Below are 22,622 nucleotides of genomic sequence, written 5' to 3'. Positions count from 1 at the left end.
GTAGGGTTGTCCTCCGTACTAAGTTTCACATATGGAGGCAATGGAACTCCAATTGCTTTCCCCCCCCCCTCTATATTGAAACGGTGCAAAACCTTGGAGATATACTTCTACTGAGATAGATAGAGTAATCCTTTTGACCTTGCATTGAGTTTCACATATGGAGGCAATGGAACCCCAATTGTTTTCCCCCTTCCCCCCACATATTGAAACACTGCAAAACCTTGGAGATATACTCATGTTGAGATAGATAGAGTAATCCTTTTGACCTCTCTTTGAGTATTCGCATGCCAAGAATGTGATTTGCATCACCAAGATTCTTCATGTCAAAGCTGCCATGGAGACTTTGCTTCAGTGAGTTCAAGGCATGAGTATCCCTATCAACAATCAGCATGTCATCAACATACAGAACCAAGATAATTAGGATGTCATCTGTTGTCTTCTTGGTGTACAAGTAGTGATCCACTTGATTTCTATGAAAACCTTGAGACTACATAAATGTATTAAACTTATGATACTATTCTCTTGGTGCTTGTTTCAGCCCATACAAACTTCTTTTGAGTTTACATACCATCTTCCTTTTCCCTTGTGCCACAAATCCCTCAGATTGCTGCATATATATGTCTTCATACATATCACCATGTAAGAATGCAATCTTTACATCCATCTGTATGAGCTTTATATCTTCAGCTGCAACCAATCCCAAAATGGTTCTCAATGTAGTCATCTTGACTACAAGAGAGATCTCATCGAAGTCAACTCCATGTTTCTACTTGTACCCCTTCGCAACCAATCTCGCTTTGTACTTTAGCGAGGAACCAAAAGTAACCTTCATCTTATAAACCCATTTATATGGAAGGGTTTTCTGTCCTTTAGATAACTGCACCAAGTTCCAAATGCCATTTTTTCCAAGAAATTCCATCTCTGACAACATGGCTTTATACCATTTCTTGTTGTTCTATCTATCCATTGCTTCCTTGAAGCAAGACGGTTTACTAGTCTGTCAACATGACATAATTAATCACATTGTTTGCACCAGGAACAAATCTATTAGGTTGTCTAGTAGCCCTAGACAATCTCCTAACCCAATGATCATTGTTTGTTGGTTGTTGAGCATTTTCAGCTTGTTGTCCTGGCATTTCAACTTGCAAATTAGTATTAACAGCTTGTTATCCTAGCTGTTCCTACATATCTAGTGGCTCATCATTATGGGCAATAGCTGGCTAATCATTTTTAGCATTATTTTTTGCATTTGCATGTTTATTTACAATAGGTATTTACTGTTGTATAGTGGGTATATTTTGTTGTCCAAAAGATATTTCTTGGAATATAACCCTAGGGACCTCCTTAGTCTTTTCAAGGTGTTTATGTATGCGATCTTCCCGAAAGATAACATCATTGTTGCGTACTACTTTCCTTTTCTCACGATCCCATAATCTATAACTCCTTTCACTCTCCTCACCATAACCTAGAAAAATGCATTTACAGGACTTTGGCTCAAGTTGCTACATTTTTCTTTACAAATGTGCACAAATGCTTCACAACCAAACACTTTCAAGTGTGCATACGAAGGTAGCATACCCGACCGCACTTCTTGGGAAACTACCCCCTCCCTCCCAAAAGACTTGTTTGGTAACCCATTAATCAAGTGTACGACTATCATAACAGTCTTTGCCCAAAAACCATGGGGTAATGCAGCATGAGATAGCATCGTATGGACCTTATCCTGTATGGTCTAATTCATATGCTTTGCAACTCCATTTTGGGGTGGATTGGGAGGGCAATGAGCTCCATCTCTATCCCTTTGCTGTCACAAAATGTGTGAAAGGCCTTGGACACATATTCTCCACCATTGTCAAAGCGAAGACACTTAAGTGTCTTATCACTTTGATTTTCAATCAATGCCAAGAATTTTTTAAACTTGTCAAGCACTTTGTCCTTACTACGAATAGAGGAAACCCATACCTTCCGTGTAGCAGCATCGACAAAGGTGACAATATTTCTTTCCTCCTAAAGATAACCCTCGCATCTGACATACATCGAAATGTACTAACTTTAGAGGAGAACAAAAGAGACTTCTTATGAGACGTCTGTGCATGTTTACCATAAACACAATTATCACAATGCTCAAAATCGGCATAACGAAGACAAGGTAAGTAACCCAAACGAGAAAGTACTTTCGTTCCAGTTTGACTCATATATCCCAACTGGCCATGCTACAAAGAAACACTTGGTTGCTCGGTCACGGCAAAAACATGATCACTTACACTAGATACATGGAGGGGATATAAGGTATCACTTTTACAACCTCTAGCAATCACTTTAGATCCCTTATAAATCTTCCATTTTCCATCTCGAAAGCTTATATGTAATCCATCGTCATCTAGTTGCCTTGAGCTAATCAAGCTCTTCTTGAGCTGAGTTATATGCCATACATGCTAAAGTGTGAAGACAGAATCATGCTAAAACTGCAAATGCACAGTCAATACTTGCAATGTCACATGCATAGTTGTCCCCAAGATGGACACCCCCTATATAGTCAAAAAACCACTCATGATAAGGGGTCATATAAAAAGAAACACCTGAATCTAAAATCCAAGTATGCATGTCATTATCCGTATCTGTAAGTAAAGCATGTGCACTAAAGTGTGAAGAGACCGAGAGTACGTCATTACCACTGTCACTGTCATGAGTGACTACATTCATCTCTTCAATTTTGACACTACTCTTCTTAGACTGACTCTTTCTTTTCTTCCTTGGTATCATCTGTCTTCTTGCCCTTTCCTTTTTCTTTCTTCCATTTTTAGCACTCACATTTAAAGTGACCCTTCTTGCCACAATGATGGCATTCAACATCCTTGCCACGTGATTTACAATGTCCCTTGCTATCAGATTTGCCTTCTGTTGTGATCTGCCCTTAGTATGTAAAGCATTAGAAGACTTACTGGATGCATTGTTTTGCCGATTCATTTCTTCCATGAGTAGAGCACTCTCCACATCAACATACAAAAGAATCACATTAGAATTATTGATAGCAATCCTGAATGTATCCCAACTCTTTGGTAGATTGTAAAGCCAGAACATAGCCTTATATTCTTCATCAATCAAAAACTTCAAGGCAACTAGTTGGCTGAAAATGAAATTTAACTCACTCAAGTGAGTAGACATTGTTGTACCCTCTTTCATACGCAAATCCATAAGCTTTTTCATCCCATACACTTTGCTTGCGGCACTCTTCTATGCATACACCATACAGTTCTTCCAGTCGAGTCCAAATAGCACATGCAGAATCCAAATCTTCAATGTTAAACAACAAGGTATCAAAAATTCATTGCTCGATGGTTGAGCGTGCAAGCTCATTTAACTCATCCCAATCTTCTTGTTCTATATTTGCGAGCTTTGCCCCTTTGGTCTTAATTGGCTTTGCTTGCTTCGTCTGCAACAGGATATTGTAGCATTGTTTTTGATAGACTGCAAAGTTGCTCCTTCAAGCTTCTTAATGTGCATGAGATTACTATTATCACTACTGCCAACCATGATTTTCAACCCAAATGTGGCAAAAAAATTCAGCAAAAATGCAGGCCCAAATTGTCACACAAGTGACCAAGGTACAAACAAGTACCAACCAGCCAAAAATAACTACGTAGAAGCAGAAATTTCAGATCTGCATATAAATTTTTAAAAGCACTAAACCTTGTGCTACAGCACTCCACAAGTGATTACAGCTGTTTCAAGGATAAATACATCACATTGCATGAGAAGTCCTAAATTTTAGCTGCAATTTCTGTTTTACATGCACCCACGGGCACAAAATTTGATACACACGGTCAAAAGCCCCAAAATTCTTGTACTCAAAGCATCAACCATACTGCACTGTCTCTAATATGCATGGAATAGGCCAATTTTGCTAAAATAGGGTAGTTTCAACAACACCCCCAAATTTTTCCAAGTGCTAAATATCCAAATTGCATGGAATTAAACTCGCATGTACATAAAATGACCAAATGGCGCACAAATTTTTCCCAAATAGCAAAATCCCCAAATTGCACGAGGTCCAATGTGCATCAATGTTGAGAAATTGGATAAATTTCAGCCCAATTTTTGCATATGTATGAAAAGCCCCAAATGTCAAAGGCAAAATGTCACAAATTCCTGCAATTTCTAAGACAAATGATCTTGCTTTGCATCATAATTCCCAAATCTAGGAAAAGCCCCAAATTTCTGGGCCAAGATTGCAAAAATCTACACTCTGTGCTTCCATGCGTAAAACCCCGTCAGAGGAAAAAGGGGATAAAAGAGATTTTTAAAAAATCTGACTTTTGAAAAAATGTGTTGAGGAGGGGGGTGCATTGACCTACTGGCTTGGATCACGGTGGCGTCTCCAGCCCGTCGCGTGGCTCCTGTCCAGTCCGTCAACGCCTCGGTCGTCGCCGTGCAGTTGCCATGCTGGTCCCACCATCAACACTGTTGTCCAGCAATCCGTCGCGACTGCACGCCGCTATCAATCTTGTCGCCCACGCCTACAGCCTGGTTGCATGTCTCTTGGGCCTGGTCCTTGCTTGCAGTTCAACTCGCCAATTGTCCACTTGTCCAGCCTTCTGACGCCTGTAGTCCGGCTTGCAACTCCAACTCTGCCATCTGATACCTACGCTCTGATATCAATTTGTTGAGGTCCGAGGGAGCGCGAGGATCGAGACAGGCAGTTCTTGCTAGCAGCAGAGAGAGTGTAGAGTAGAGAAGAGAGTGATCATGACGAGTGTACCTCTTTAGGTTTTTAAATAAATACATATATAAAAGTACAAATGTTCTAAGGGTATGGCCCTTTATTCCCAACAGATGGTACTTTGTGCCTCACTCAAATAATTGTCTTAGCAAACCCATCCATGTTCTTCAAAGATCTCCTATGTTGAATAGTTGTGCATTTCTTATCAAACTTTACATGGAATAAGTCCGCTATTCATAGCAAACCATGGTTGCATCACTTCAAAATTGCTTCACTCTATGCCAAAAATCACTGAGTTCATCACAATCTCCCAAGAGTTGCAACGTTCTTGCTCTTTATATTTAGATTCAAATGACCACAATCATAAACTAACCATTCTTGAGTATTAAGTCAAATTGTAGACTACCCTAGCACACTTGTAGCTCTGTTTTGAATTTCAAATATACCTCATCCTCATCAAAATAGTGACATAATTTATCTCAAGGACGCACAAGGAAAGTAATTGCCACAAGGGTTGTGGCATCATATGCTACTACAACTACTCTATATATTGTTGATTCCTTATGACTAGACTTTTGACTAATGAGGCAAAGCCTCCACATCCTTAAGACACACATAATCCCCTTTAAGTTCTTGTAAGTGGAATACAACCATAGAACTCTATTCTAAACTTCTAGCTCTCAAGACAATTGAATGTCCCACACATTGCAACGCATCAATATCACAATCCCTCAATGCAGCAATAACTCAAAACATCAAGGAATAGATTATTTTTTCATCCCTAAAGGCACTCTCAAGTCTACATGTCCTCTGTCCATGTCCATTGAAATTTTCAGTGGTATATATCATGGAGCACCACATATTGCATCTCTACCATGTTTTTGGACAGGCCAATCAACCCGAAACCTTCTCCAAGTCCATGTTAATGACACATTGCAAAAAATATATATAATTAAAAACTTATGGAGCCCAAGGTTTATCTCCAACAACTTCAGAACCTCTCTCAAGTGGTCTGTAATGTTTCCCATGACTAAGACTGACATAATGTTTGTCAACATGATGAAAGAACATTCGAGAGGCAACAATTCCCACACCAGTCTCAAGAAATTTGCCTTGCTCAAAGGCTTGCATAGGAGCTTATAAACTCAAACAGCCTAGGTGGCATCTCAAATACCATCTCGTGAACATTCCAGGAGATCTAAATCTAGCAATCTTGTAAGCTCGACTTGTAGAAGCCTATCCCACTGTTCTCTGAGTAAAGGGAACTTGTTCTCAAATGAAATTTGTTCAAAACCATGTTATCTACATGTGTGAATCCAGTCTTTATTTAACCAACTAAATCAAGTCACCAAATAGGATGGGATGGAACTCAGTCAAATAAATATACAGATCAAAGCATCCTCAATCTACCCTTGAGCTCTTCCAGCTCATCCCATAGAGCATCTTTGCAATGGCTCCACTTTTTGGACCAACTTGCTGGTAAGTGTCATAGGACAAAGTGTATTATTGCTGATTTCATTACTTAGATTATAACCATCACAATTAGGTCCATAAAACCCTTGCACATAACTGGAAATGGAGACAAGGTGTATCAACATAAGATCACATGAGCACTGAAGCTCTGAGCATGTACCTCACTGTTTTGTCAAGGTTTTCGAGTAGTGGCCTTTTCAAACAGATTGCTCTCTCTATACTCTGCTTGTATAATGAAGGGGCACACCTGCATGCATGTAGGTGCAGTGTATGTGTGTGTCATGAGCCAATTGTGCAACTCCCCGTGCCCATGAAAGTGAGTTACTCAGAGATGGACTACATGTGATATCAAAAGCAGTTCACTACAGTTAATCTGCTCCACTTTATACATTTCCAACCCTTCCACACTGTTCATCTTGTGCACCAGCAGGCTCACAATAGAACTGACACAGTTTTCGACCAGAGCAGCAGATGGCCCGGGCACCATGACAACTGTTTTTTCAGCAGCCTCAGATAGCTGCATGTCCATCAGTCGAAGCAAGCATGCAGCCTAAGAGAGTTGTATTTTCAACAGCTCCAGCCGACTTGCAGCAGGCAACAGCTACATTCATTGCAGATGCTGTCAGTTCACCCTCTTTAATCTTCACCCAGGAGAAGACAGCTGCATTTTGGCCGTACTGCTTGCCCCACTCAGCCCTGTCTTCCCCACACCTTTCATTCAATCCCTGAGTTTCTTCGGCAGACACTTCAGTTTTTCCTTCGAGATCCACTGTTCTGGTCATGCAAGCTTCTGTAATGCATGTACCAGTTGGTGCCCTAGTGACAAGAGAATAGTGCCTCTTGTTTGCTAATTTGCCTCCCCGAGCATTCCTCTTCAACTACTGCTCTGCCAATCCCACTCGCTCAAATTTCATGTGAGGGAGGAGAGGTCTGGTTGTGCCTATATTCTGAACGAAGATGCAACAATTTTGAAAGGGGCTACTGCTCATGTGGACCAGCACCTTGAGGAGCTCCATATTATAGTAGGGACATCTTCTCATCTAGTAGCCACAAGAGAATCCTTCCAGCGAAATTGGCTGTTCCTCCTATCCTCCTCCACCATATTCTCAATGATTATGACTTCAAACATGGACAGTAGTAAGTAGTTGGTGTGTCAGTAATTCCCAATTAATCAAGTCCAAATTTCAAATAACAGACGAACCAATTATGGACTTTGATTGATTTCCACTTCCCCTATATGCCTAATCACGTGAGTTGCCTCCCAAGACCTTGTCTTTTGGAGCTCACACCCCCCCACCACAGTTTGAGTCATCTTGGCTCTTCAGTAACCCAGTTCTACAGCTGATGAATGTGTTGCAGTCCACTTAACTCTCTATCTTATCTATACGCCGCCAATCTCAATGTTCCTGGCATCAGGCTGCCACAAGATGAAGCATACATCATTATTTTATGAGCAGTTCCACCTTCTCTGATACCTAACAATGTTGTTCCTCTTGCAGCCAATGGGACTCACAATTTCCCCTCCTCAGTTATGATGGCCTCTCAGTGCACATTTGGGTGCAGAAGGTGTAGCCTTTAACATCCAAAGCTGGCAGGTCACTGCTTTGGCAGCCTTTTTCCCCAGAAAGTTCTACCTGCTTCACATATCAATTTTTGGGCCTTGGTTTGATCTTTAGATAGGCATTTAGACCTCTAAACTGCATGGAGAATATGCACAAGTGAAAGCAGATACAATAATAGTCTCTCAAGACAATTGCCCGATACTACAACATAATCGAGAATTGCCTTCATCGAGTACCAATTCATTTGGTTTACTACCGCATGAAGCTGTATCTAGGCACTACAGAAGCAGAACATGCCTTTAATTCAATCTTCCCACTCTACCATAGCAACATGGAATGAGTTTTGGGGATGGGAATGGGAACGGGGATGGGGTCAAGAATTGCCATCCCCTGTTACCATGAGAGGGGGCTCTAACATGGGGACGAGACAGGGATGGTAAGAGAACAGGATGGGACTGGGACATGAAGCTAGAAAATGGCCATCCCCTGTTACTATGCACTCTACAATAGTGGACTGGGCTATGTGTTAGAATAGCACCATACAGTGGAAGCAAAAGAACGACATGATTATTGATGAACACATGACACACATGAGATGGAATGAAACAAGGTAAGCAATCCACTAGTAATGATCAAAGAGAGGCAAACAGCACATAACAAGATGCCACGAATAATGTACTCAATCTCCTCTCCGACACATGCAAAGTAATCACACAATTGAGCGCGTATGTCCCATGCCCCAACCCTCTTATATTAAGGCACAACCTCTCTAAGCCACACACTAACTTTAGAGTGCTATCCAAGTGGTGCAAATTTGAGCACATATGATATGCCAATAATAATAAATGCTAACATCCTCTCTCAGATTATAGGTGATCACACATGTCAGATGAGAAGTCCAAAGTAGAAGCCCAAAATGCACAATGGATACTCCAACAACAAGCACTCCACTAGATGCGCCTCAGAAGTGATGCCGAATATAATAAATGCTAATACCTTCTCTCAGTTCTTAGGTGATCATATGTCAAATGAGAAATCCAAAGTAGAAACCCAAGATGCACCATGGATACTCCAGCAGTATGCACTCCACTAGATGCGCCTTGGAAGTAAAGCACCATCAGTGATAGAGTAGTAGCTCCTCATTAGACAAGAAAAGAGAAGGAAGAGACCAAACCATTGCCCAACATATTAGCCACTAGTAAGCCAACCATGAAGCCAAACTCATCCTAGAGCATCAACATGCCCCAAGGTACCCCACCCCCCACGTGGAACCATTCCACTGCATGGTGATGGAAACAAAGACTCCTCTGATTGGCTAGAGTAATCCAACACCCTCTTTGAAAAGCATGAGCAAGCATTAAAACTCTCAATCAAAGCTCCATGTGATGTGTCGGAACAATGAATATCTCAATCACAAGAGCATAAATGAGATTGTACATGAATAGGAAAGTAATGTATGTTACCTTGCATAGGATGAGATAAATGGACAAAAGCACATCATTCTTAAAGATCAAACAAATAGAGACACCACAATTATAAAAGTCAAGGTAAAAACATGTGCACGAGCAACCTTCTTTTTAAACAAAAAACACACAAAGGATAGGATTGAAAGCCATGCATAAACAACTACAACAAGATTCCCAAAAACAAGGCTTTAAATGCAACAACAAACATAGAAAGAACTGAAGTCAATGCAAATCAAAGCATGGGCTCCTCTCAATGCCATGATAGTATGCAACCATGCCAACCTGCTGACACAAAGATACCAACAGTCTGTCAACCAAGTGGCCTTGGTAGACAACAAGACAATGCCACACAACATACAGTCAGTCATATTATAATCCAGGTGCAACTGGCCAAGTAAAAAGCAGACACGAGCTAGAACATGCAGGTGTCAATGCCATGCAGCCACTAATGGAACTCCACATGAAGGAGAGCAACCCCATCAAGAAGTAACACCAAAGGTGGCCACGACACAAGCCAACACAAGATCAGGAATCACATTGCCGTCATTGAAACAGCCACCGACACTCCACATTGCCATCAGTCACATGAAAAGGGCAATAGAGACAATAACACCAACTGACACCAGCCTTTACTGAACCAAAAGGTAGTAAATTTGAACTTGCGAGCACCTGGGTCTATGGTAACTCGCTTTTCAAACTCAACCCTCTACAGACCTGCAATGCTCTGGTACTTGAGTCTTGTCCCCAACTTCTCTCACCAACCAAGACAGAGAGCACCAGATTTCTGAAAAAATGGTGACTATGAGTCCTTAAGGACATAAGACAACCAATGGACATAGAATCTTGCCAGATACTCTGACAAAATCTGTCACAACTGGATTTCTCCTGGATGCATCAAATCACAATAGAAAGCATAGAATAGCTCCAAAGCCCCTTAGACAACTCCAAAACTACATCCTGATCTTGGGACAGCATCGTCTACATGAAAACAGCCATAGCTTGCCTTGTATTTGCCATTGTTTGCCTAAAACAGATTATAAGCCAGATGAAGGACTCACTGGAATTTGGATAAGGGGCTGATTCGGCCTAGTTTATCCCCTTTCTGCTTACCTATTCTTTTGGTCTCAAAGGAGAATGGTTCATGGCGAATGTGTATTGATTACAGCACCTTGAATAAGATTACCATCAAGAACTGTTTTCCCATTCCAAGGATAGGAAATATCCTTAATAGGTTGGAAGGCTCTTCAATATCCAATCGAATAAATTTAAACTATGGGTATCATCAGGTACAAATTTGAAAAGATGTGCATAAGGCAGCTTTCAAGACAACCTTTAGGTTGTATGAGTTTTTAGTGATGACATTTAGGCTTACTAATGCTTCAACAATGTTCGATCAAAATTCAAATGGCAGAAATGTTGTTGAATTGGCTACACCTGCCATTGGAAATTGTGAATCCATGTTTAGAGTTGTGTGGAAAGTGAGGAATTCTACATTGTGCCATTTGATGGTTGTGATATTTTAGTTGGATGTACATTGGTGCCACAAGGTTCATGGATTGGTGGACATCTAAATAATAAAATTTCTTTAGGTACCACCTAATACTTGTCACACATAACTTATTACAACTTGTACCTTTGGCACCAACTAATATCTTGCGGTAATAGGTCCCACGTGATGAAATAATTAACTTACACCTCACATGTGCAAGTCACGTTTCCACATTTGATCAACTTTTGATCAAATGCTAAGCAAGGCATTAAAATTTCATACCCTCATGAGACAAACTAAAACCATGAAACTAGCCTTTCTCCTTGGAGAGGGTTGTAATAACCCAATTTAACAATAATTGCAACAAGTAAATAAATCACATAAATTAAAATGCACACTTTACCATTATAATCTTGGACAATGGACAACCTATTGACCTCAAAATTGACATCCCTTCGGTATTTCTTTATCTTTGATTGCAGATGGATAGAGTATAACTAAGATTCACTAATCTCCTCCACTTATCCAAGTGCCTCTTCTTGCAGTCATAAATTAGCAACAAGCCTTCAAACTAGTTTGCTCCTTGGTTTCAAATTTTCAACTTACATCTTGCAAGACAAATTTAGCCCCAAATTTGATATTGGCTGGCTGGCCTCTTGAATCTCCTTGAAATTCTTCAATTTTAGATGCTGGAATTTAAGTCCTACACCCTCAATTCTAAGCATGCATCCTGATGCAGCTCGTAAACCCTAATTTATGTTGTAAATTAGGATTTGCAACATAGATTAACCAAAATCTCCACCTTTAATGATTCAAATGGCTAGATTTTGCCGAGATAACTTAAAAGATGGCTAAAGGATGAAAGAGAATATTGGGGAGAAAATTTGACACTTCCATCGAAGAAAATAGAATAAATCAACTCCTGCCTTGTCTAGATAGCCATCAAAGTTGTCTCGACTAATGGAACACTCCAAATATGATTTTGCCTAGCTAAAATAGCCCTCAAACCACTATCACCTACTGCTACAGTCTTTTCTAAACATGTCATTGGCTCTTGGAGGGTCTCTTATTAGCTAAAAATGACTTGTCAACTATTAAAGTAGTAAAGGCAACCTCTCTCTCTCTCTTTCTCTCTCTCTCTCTCTCTCTCTCACACACACACACACATTTTTTCCACTTCCATGAGCAAGTTTTGCAAGTGCCAACCTTCTAATCCCATTTTTCAATATTATTAAGCTTATTAAATTTGATATTTAAAACATTAATTCTAAAAACTAATTTAATAATACTTTTAGTGCTTCTTTTTTTCCACCAACCAACAATAAATTTGGGTAGGCCAATTTGTCTCCGAAGTATCCATGAACAATTATTAACCCTTGATCAACATTAATTAAATAAATATCTAGTCTTTAATGTCACCATTGATATTAGTAGCAAAAAAATTAATCTAGGCCCAGATTTGACAGAGGATACCATTTAGTACTTGTCAAGTACGACTTATTACAAATTTTGTCTTTGGCATGAATTGATATCTCGAGATCCTAGTCTACATGATGAAATAATTAACTTGCATCTCATATATGCAAGTCACATTTTCACATTTGAAGAACTTTTAATCAAATCAAATGCTAAGCAAAGCATTGAAGTTTTACGTCCTCGTGAAACATACATTTCTCTCTTGAAATTCTTATAATTGTTTTCAATTGAATTATAATGTAACAAAGCAAAAACATATTGCACTAAAATTATTTTGAATTTTTTTCAAAATGCATCATAATGTAAACAATTAGTTTACATAACCGCAACACATTTCCTTGCAAGCTCGTTTGATCATGACTACTACGGCCAACTTGTATTTTGGCTGCCATAACTTGGAAAACAAAGTCTTTTTCAAATAACACAAGTGCACAAATGGTGATTGAACAACTTGTTATAATTGTTGTATCGTGTGCATTGACCTCAGCATGCAATGCAAAAGAAGACTGCTTGGAACTTGTTGCACCATACATACAAATTCATTTAGTACTTGCTTCTTGAGCTCTTCTTCTATTTCAAGAACAAAAAAGCAAGCCATATTAATATATTGCCAATCAACAATGGAGAAGGGCCAATTTTTCCTCTTTCTACTCTCATATTGTAAAGAAATCAGTTATTTTTATTGCATGTTAAGAAATCAGCTCTTTTTATTGCATAGTAAGTGACACGTATGCATGTATATCTTTTATATAATCTTATGAGAGTGAGAAATACTACCACGCACTCCCAAGTTGATTGTAACTGAGTTCTTCCCTAAGGGACTTTGGTTGGGTAAAAATACACTCCTTCAAGGGGGATTGTCCATATTTAGCTCTCAAATTGTCTCCATTTCTTTTAAGTCCTCATGGCTGCAATTTACTAAATAATTATCATATTCAATCTCAAGTATTCGTTCTTTCTATCTTCTTGAATAATTCAACCTTGAAAATAAGTGAATATTATAATTATTGAGTAACTATGTTAGTTGGGGCGTTTGCACTCTTGTAGGCTTTGCACAAGATCTCTTCTCTCTCTCTCTCTCTCTCTCTCTCTCTCTCTCTCTCTCTCTCTCTCTCTCTCTCTCTCTCTCTCTCTCCCTGTTTCACTTGCATTTCACTTGGGATCTCCCTAGAGGCGAAACGCAAGGTTTTTGAGGTTTGATATTCCGTGGTTACCTTGCTCCCCACTAGCGGTACCATAGCTAGTATCCAATTGCAAACTAAAATCTAATAGGCTACACTAGGATCCTTGATAGGTGTATCTTGTTGCGTCCCCTTTGTAAGCTCTAAAGAATCCAATAATATGCCAAACGAAGAATTCTCCATAAGCTAGGTAAAAATCTAGATTGCACCAAAGTTAATCAAACCTATCAATTGCACTAAGCAGTTGTGCTTTGAATAATTCTTGAATGCTTTTTCTATTTAGTTGAATTTAAGATTTAAGTGCTTGCCCCCAATCGTAGGCTCGCTCCCTAAAGGAAGTTGGTGATGTTCCAATAAACCCGCCTTCAATGAAGCAAAGGGCAATGAATTGTAAGTTGCATGCACTTAAAATACAAAAATTCAGTGACAAAAAGCACTTCAAAGTACAACGCTAGATTCCTTCTCCACTTGTGATGATCCACCTACCTCATTGAAGAAAAAGTAAGTGATAAGGAACCAACTATAATAAGACGAGCTTGACAACAAGTGTGTAAAAAAATAGGTGTTGTGCATTTTTCAAGATACCTGTCCACATAGATGATAAATGTCATTCACAACCCAAGGCTATTCTACCCAAATCTAAAACTAAACCTTCTCAACTGGCCTCAACCCCATGCAACAATGATAGTGTCATTCCATGAGGTTCGAAAGGGATTCTCCCCAAGACAATAGCACAATTTCTTGACCACCAGGTCTCCAAGTTCATTGATATCTCCCCCTCACCCTGTGCCTTATGGACCCCAAGGTAGTCAACACATTTTACCCTTGAAACATTGCATTCTGGCATATGAAACATTTCACCCATGGATAGGTCCCAAGTCAGACACAACGTTAACACATTTTAGAATGCGTATATTCAGCATTTCTTAAATTAATTGTTTGTTTTCCTTGAAGTGAAATAAGGAAAGTGAGATGTTGCATAGTAAAATATTTCATTAGTGAAACGTGTTTAATGTTTCACCAAGAGTGACTTGTGTTTCATGGTTATCATGCTTAGATCTAACTAGTTCAATTCTTATCCCCCTTGGGCTAGACATTTAGGATTCCTATAGGTAACCCTTAGGATTCTTAGGCTAGTCAAGCTACCTTCCTTTAAGTTCATCTTTTTATTTGGCTAAATGGACCTTTTGGCTACTTCAATTGGGCCCATAGACTAGGTCTTTAGGCTAACTACATTCTAAGGCCTCTTTAGGCTACCATAGATTACACTAGACTACCTATGTAGGCTAAGCCCTTCTATAGCCCTTTTCATTGTTCTTCTACTATGCAAACTCACTTAGATTAATTTAGCTTTATCCAAGTTACCAAAGTCATCTAAATATGAAGCATTGGCAAGCTAGTTTTGGTTTTTCCTCTCTATCACTTACATATTGTGTTTCGTATTTTGAGTTAAGGACTAACATTGCAGGAATCTATTGAGCTTGGGCTAGACACATTGGATTTTTGGTCCTTACCTTGGTGAGCTTGTGAACGCGTTTACATAGTCACTCTGTAGGCTACACCCTTCTTTAGCCCTTTTTGTTCTTTCGTTACATGCATACACACAGATTCATTTAGCTTTAGCTATGTACCAAAGGCGTCTAGATAAGAAGCATTGGCATACAAGTTCTAGTTTCTCCTCCGATACTTACATGTTAGGCTTTGTTTTTTAGTCAAGAACTAATATGGCAAATATCTACCAAAATCAGAGTTTCTTCTCTCTTCTCTTCCCCATGTTTGCCGAGTTCATTCCGTGATCCTCCCCACAAACCCTATTGTCTTGCTAGTACGTCATCTTTAGACATGGTATCAGAGCTGGATCTGCATAAACAGCAGCAAAGATCCTCCACTCCAGTGAAGGCAAAAACCGGTGACAGGTTTGGCTTCCACTTCTCTTCTTCTTCTGTTGCATCAAAATCTCGTTTTTGCAGGTTTTAGGTGTTTTCAGCTTGCTGCCCATACCCCTTTCATGGAGGACATCGCAGTCTCAGTTGTACCTTGCTGTCATCTACACTCTCGTGCCTGTCTCCAGCCTTCCACCCACAAGTTGCAATTGTTTACAGCAAAGCGACAGTTGCTGACCACTCTCCATTCAGAAAACAATCTCGTTTTTCCAGATTTCAGGTATTTCAGCTTGCTGCCCACACCCCAAGCACAGAGGACATCGCGGTCCAAGCTGGCCATTGCTGTCTTCAACAGTCTAGCGCTTGTTTCCAGCCTATCACACATTGTTCGGAGCTGATTTCAGCATTATGGACTGCTGCTGCAGTTTTTTCCTGCGTTTTTAGTATTTCTCTCTCCTACAAGCTGTCCTGCCTGCGTTTTTAGTCTTTCTCTCTCCTCACCTGCATTTTTCTACTGATTACAGTCTCTTACTGCTGGTCACATCCTCCTCCCACTGGCAGCTCACTTCCAGCCCTTCCACTACCCTCCCACCCCTTGAGGAGGACATTGCGGTTCATGGTTCATGGTGGCTGACCTCTTCCTTCTTCCACAAGGCACATTGGTATCCATGGCTTCTTTACCAACAGATGACCAGACTATTGGGTACTCCTACTGTGGCATCACCGGACACACCATCGATGCTTGCTGACTTCGACCTTTGCTCCCCACCCCCCCAAAGTATATGTATCTTTCACCAGGCACTCCTTGTGCCACCTCTCCTTTTTGGGCCACAAAGATCGTTCTACATTGGCTATCAGAGTACTATGCTCAAGGCAATAAGACACATCCGATGCGCACTAAGTCCTTTCAAGCACATGGAGGATCGATTAGCGCTACGACCTCCTGGAGATCGTCGCAATGCCAGCGGCAGTCTTCTCCCACTTATTTTCAGGTACAGTGGCTTCCACGACCTACGGATCTGCAGTTCGCTCCATCGAGAGACAGTGATTGTTTGATACCGTCTCCTCGTCAGTCTGCTCCTTCGAGAGACAGTGGTTGCTCAACTCCTTCTTCGGCTACCCAATCTGCTCCATTGAGAGACAACGATTGTTGCCCACCTCTTGCTCATTCTGAGCCCCACCCTCGACTACTCAAGTTTGAGAGGGTACCTCTGAGAGCTCTTCGGCACCCCAAATACCTTCTTCAGCACGACCAATGACACTTCATCATCAAACATTTCGTAGTCCGTGATCCATGAGTTTTTGGATTCCCTATCTACTTCAGAGGGAAATGTTATTTCTTTGCCCTCAGAGGGGGCATCTACTTCTTCGACTTCAATGGGGGCCCCTCCACCTCCCACCTTAGAGGGGGAAACCTACTCCACATGAAGTTCTTCACCCATCCTCTACTTTCTTAGGGTGGTTGTCTTCGACCAATCATCTCTTCTATTGATACCCAAGATCTTCAGATACCACCTAGATCGGGACCTCCAAGGTTCAACCGCGACTTGGTGACAAGGCCTTCATATTCCTTCCAGCATGGATGCATGGAGCTAGTGGCTTCTCTCTCGAGGTGGTGTTTCGGGTTCTCCAGTTCACTCCATCTACTGTTCTTTATTGCAGGTTCCCTTTCCGATGGAAATCTTGGATCTTAGGGATCCTCTACATCTTCTTCCTTCTCTTCTTCTTGCCTTCATCCCTTGGTCAGTATAGCACCATCTCCCGAGATCAAGTACGGGCATATCCTTATGGTTCTCGGCACCACACAAAGTCTGACATTCCTCCTATGCATTGGATGATTTCATCATCTATGTACTAGGGCACTTGGGCAAGTAAACAATTTCCCCGTGAGGAACACTGTCCAAGTGGCACCTGCTGCATACGCATTGCATCTCCACCTCACTCTTCTCTTGTTTCCCTTTTTGGGCCTTCTCTCTTGAGGTTGAGTTTCGGGTTCTCCAGTTCACTCTGTCTACTGTTCTTTATTGCAAATTCCCTTTTCGGTGGAAATCTTGGATCTTAGGGATCCTCTACATCTTCTTCCTCCTCTTTTTCTTGCCTTCGTCCCTTGGTCAGCATGGAGCCACCTCCCGAAATCAAGCACGGGCATATCCTTATGGTTCTCAGCACCACACAAAGTCTGACATTCCTCCTATGCATTGGATGATTTTATCATCTATGTACTAGGGCGCTTGGGCAAGTGAACAATTTTTCCGCAAGGAACACTGTCCAAGTGGCACCTGTTGTATACACATCGCATCTCCAACTCACTCCTCTTGTTCCCCTTTTTGGGCCTGAGAGGGGGTGTTGAGAAACCCTTCACCTGCAATTTGCATTTTGCGTTTAGGGTTTGCAGCCCCAAAAAGGGGCACCATCCTAGACTAACTATGTCTATTTATAAGCCACTCTCTCATTCATTCCTTACGGCTGATTCATTCAATCCGTCACCTCTTCTCTCTAGCCTCTCCACTACCCTCACACCCCTTCAGGAGGACATTGCAGTTCGTGGTTCGTGGTTGTCTTCATCATCTTCCTTGTGCTACGGCACCCTTGTTCCCTTGTATCACATTCACTCCATGATTCGAAACTTCATCATTCCATTCATCAGAGTTTATTCTCTCTTCTCTTCTCTTCTCCATGTTTGCCGAGTTCACTCCGTGTTCCTCCCTACAAATCCCATTGTCTTGCTGGTACGTCATCTTTTGATAGCACTATCAGTTGCTTTCTCAGATGCAGCCAGTGCAAAGTCCCTGTTTTGTGGTTTGTGCTGATCCCACAGCTCAACTTCCAGCTTTAGACTGGTTGCCACACTAGACAATCATAACATATTGCTTCAATTTTTGTACAAGTTCTCGAACGACTCCAACAACAAGTACTCTGTCACATACATAAAATGTGATAATAACTTTAGTGTGATATTTACCAGGAAAACACCTTTAGGAGCTGGGACCATCTATGTATTGTAGAAATACATGTCCGGGGCTCAAGGGGGCATAATTAAGAGCATACATAAGTTATGTGTGTGACTAGGGGCTTAAGCCAATTAAATTACAGGGCTCATTTAATCAACGGACATGATCAGCTGCTAGAGCCAAGTAAGTGGGTGATGTGGCAGGCATACACACACATATATTAAGGATTAAGGTGTTAATCACAAAAAAGAGGTCATGCCAAGGCTGGGAGGTGAATCAATAGCTCACACACTCTATTTTCTTCACTTTATCGAATATTCACACTGCTTCTCTGTTGAAACCCTGATTACAAGTAAGACAAGCAAACAGTTACCCTTGGTCTAGCATACACCTTCAAAGAGGGGCTTATAATGAGTTTGATACCCAATACAATGTCCGCATCTTCTCTCCAACCTCTACTCATTTTAATTCAGTTTTGCAGTTAAGACCCAGCATAATGACATCGTATGACTAGAACCTGCCCCTGGTAGTTTGCTGCTCTAGTCGTATCAAAAGCACACCATACAATTTTGTTGCTCTAGTCGTATCAAAAGCTCACCATACAGGTTTGTTGGAGAGACCCAGGAACTTCCCCCTAGCCTTTTGCATATAACACTTGTGAAATAACTTCTCTTCCCTGAATCATGCATAGGTTCTACAAAGAAAAGCTGCTAGAATCCATCCCCAGCTCAACTCAAGCTTGTCACAATAAACCTTGCATTTGAACAAGGTCATAATACACTTCTAGCTACATTGCAAGCTTCCAACTCTTGAACTTTTATGCAATATGTTTTGATGAGAAATAGATATATCATGTTGCTTGCAATTTTTCCACAAGATAATACACATGGAGAGTACCTTTGCAGAACTATTTCCAAATCCTGTCTATTTAATCATAATCATAATATTTGAGTTGAAAAGTCCTTTCAAAGTCGCCCCTCACAACAAATGTTAAGGCTGCCACATTTTTTGCAATAAAATGTTCAAAGGCTTTGGTTCACTTGCTTTCTTCACCTGATTGATTTCCCCGTTCTTTCTAATTCAAATATACTGGTGTTAAACTGTTATTTGGCACAAGAATTACTTGGAGAAAGTCTCTCTTCAAAAACCTTTTGAGAAGAGCTAAGGGACTGAGGAAGGCAACACTGGTTGTAACCCACCTACCTCGCTATTATGGGCTTTTGTAATAGAAGAGAGTGCATGGAAGGAGGATTGCAGCATAAGCAACTAGAGCAAGAGACAATGCCAAAAACGTTCCAGGGAGTAAGAAATAGCCAAAAGCATACCAGTGACAGGAAAGACAAAGCAGATGACTTCAGATGTGACAATGTATCCAAAACAAGGGAATTTTCATTTCATAAAAGCAAGGAACTGCATAAATCCTGAACCAGTCATGCAGGAGACTCCTGCTTTTGAATCCTGGTGTTGGAAGTGGATGAGCTGACTTGGTTTGATTGTCAGAAGTGCCACTGTTGGCGCTATCCTGTAGCATTCAAGGGCAGAATGACTCTTTGAAATGGAAAACAGCAGCTAATAGATGTGATATATTTACAGAAAGATGAACAACATAGTCAGATTTCATTTAAAAAATCCAACATATATTGATGGCAGTTCACTCCAAAACAACACTTTGACCCCAGGATTGGTTAAGGGACATACATAAAGCCATTTGCGACTAGCATTCTCCAGCATATAATTCTAAAATTGAAGCAAATGCAGATGATCTAATAATGTCATCCTCATCATGTAAGGCTATACTAACGAACAGTATTCTCCACCAAAGTATGCAGGCAACCACACTCTGCCGCTTGAAATCAGGTATTAAAAAGCCTTCCCTCCAAATCAATAACAAACGCTCCATCATATCAACGGCAGAACTTTAGTCTTGTAAACTTTTGCACATGTTAACTCCCTAGGTTCAACAACAGAGGAAAATGCTGCTAGACGTGAGGATATATTGACTACAAAAACTCAGGCCATGTTCAAAGCGTCCCAATAGTGACAATCACAGCTCTGCCAGAAGATAAAACGACATAATGCTTCCATGCAACCCTATAACAGTGTCTATGAAAAAAATAACATGTCAGGCACTGAAACAAAGTTGGCACCTAAAACCCCAGCATCGATCAGGGTCAATGGCAGATCTGACATACCAGAGAGCAACTGTGCATGTTACGCCTGTGGGAAGACTAATGGCAGCACGAGCTGATGCCAATTGCCGATGGATGGTCTAAACTCCATGCTGTTCACAGCTTCCAGGGCACAACATCTCTGTGAGGTGTATGAGATGACTCCGTCGAGTCCCCCTCAAAATTTCGATGTGCCTGCTGCCTCTGAGGCGACCTGTGTTGCCACGTCTGTGTGATGACTGTATCGAAGAAGCTATCCGTCTCTACACAGAGCAAGGAAGGTGATTATTATAATCAACCTCTAGGGTAGGTTTTTGGGGTAGGTCGCTTTTGGTAGTATAATTAAACCCGGAAAAACACCAATTAAATGATGTCCTCATGACATGTGTGTACCACTTAATCATGATGACTCATGAGTCATGGCATGATTCTTCTCACAAGTCACGTGAATTCCCTCAAGATGGGATCATGGGAAATTCACATAAAGACACAACTTACTTGAGTAGGTCCCTCTAGAGTGTACACCCTCGTTATTACACGAGGCCATTCTCCCCAAACTTTTTCAGCTCCCACATGCATTAGAAATCTACCAATGTCAAATTAAAGAGTGGAAAAGTAGAGCTTTAAATCATGCAATAGTGCCATGTATGTCGGGTATTTTGGTAGGGTGGGAGTGGAGACTATGCACAATACTTTGTATGAAGGAGGTGACATGTTCTACAAGTATTGGGAAGCTATCATAGTCTCAGGATTGTGAAGAGAGATGCTCTCAATTCCAACACAATCCACATTCATTAGAAACAAAACTCAGTTGATGGTCCATGGTTAGAGTTAATGCATGAAACTAGCTCTTACTAATTGGCTCAAATTGTGCTTGAGTATGTGTTTTTTCCCCATTAATGTATGGTTGGAGTGTTGGGCACTTGAGTATAAGAGTGAGAAATAGAAAGAGAGAATGTGTGCCTATCTAAAGTAAGAAATCTTTGTTACCAAAGCCCCTCTCAAGCAAATCCTTGTGATTTCATCACCTTTCTTTATTAGTTGCTTCTTTAGTTCTTCTTATTTGACAAATTCACATCGATCACACTATTGCATATTGCACTCTAGTGCACGAGCACTTGCATTGACATACACATGTACACTTGTTTGCACTCCTCCACACTTGCAATTGCACCTTGCCATGCCATGCACACACCCCACCCTTGTGCACATGCAATTTGTATCATAGTACGCACCAAAAACAGCTCTGATTTTGAACCATACACTACCAAATGTTCCAAACATTCATTCTTGTAAGCATTTGCTTTTACCCTTTGTTTGTCACTCAATGACTCAAGGTTGTTGTTAACTTTGCCCATAAGAGCGTAATATTGTGATTGTTGAACCTATTTTTCACTTCCTTTTCATTTTGTGTGATCTCCTTCCAAGATGGGGCAATGCTCCAATGTACCACCCACATAGGCCTTATTTTTAGTTAAAATGGATGCTTACAGCAACATTACAAAACAATTGCTATTGGCATCACTATATGTAACAAATAGCTTCACTTTTATATAGCAAATAGTAATGCTAATAGTGATACTTTTATATAATGATACTAATAGTGATGCTAATAGCGACAGTTGTAGTAAAAATAGTGATGTTAATAGCAACAATTAGAGGCCGAAAGGGTGGTAGGCTCTAGCTATATTGGGCTATGAACCATATTTTGCCACATTGCATTGAAAACCAAACATGCCATTAAATTTTAAAGAGTGTACATCATTCAATAAATTGTAAATGATTTAATAAAATAATCATCAATTGAAAGTCCCAAAATGTACAATGACAATGTGGATAAGATAGAACTACATTATGCCATATAATAGAATTACAATAAGCAAAAGTGTTTATAAATGTTGGTCAATGTAAGCTACGTACAATGAAGGGAGAAAGTAGTTATACAAGTGTTTATAACTATAAGTTACATGATACAGCACAAGGCAAAAAGGAGAAAGGTGCTCCAAGTAACCAAACTCCTACAATTGGTCGCCGTCTAAAAGCAAATCTCGATACAATAGATCATCAAAAGGATTCTACAACATAATGGTGCGCAAATTGGATGTTGGGTGTGTACATAACGAGCGCCGGAAGGTCCCTAAGAACAAAGAACTCTACTTAAGCTCAAAAAGCAAGAAGATAAACTTGCACGACATGAGGCAAAAAGACTAATTGGGTACAATCTCCCCCCATGCCTTGTGTGAGCGCTTCACA

Source organism: Lygodium microphyllum, chromosome 3 (assembly GCF_053477565.2).
Source record: "Lygodium microphyllum isolate KBCC chromosome 3, Lygodium_microphyllum_v1.1.10, whole genome shotgun sequence".
Taxonomy (NCBI): domain Eukaryota; kingdom Viridiplantae; phylum Streptophyta; class Polypodiopsida; order Schizaeales; family Lygodiaceae; genus Lygodium; species Lygodium microphyllum.
This window is presented reverse-complemented; position numbering follows the sequence as displayed.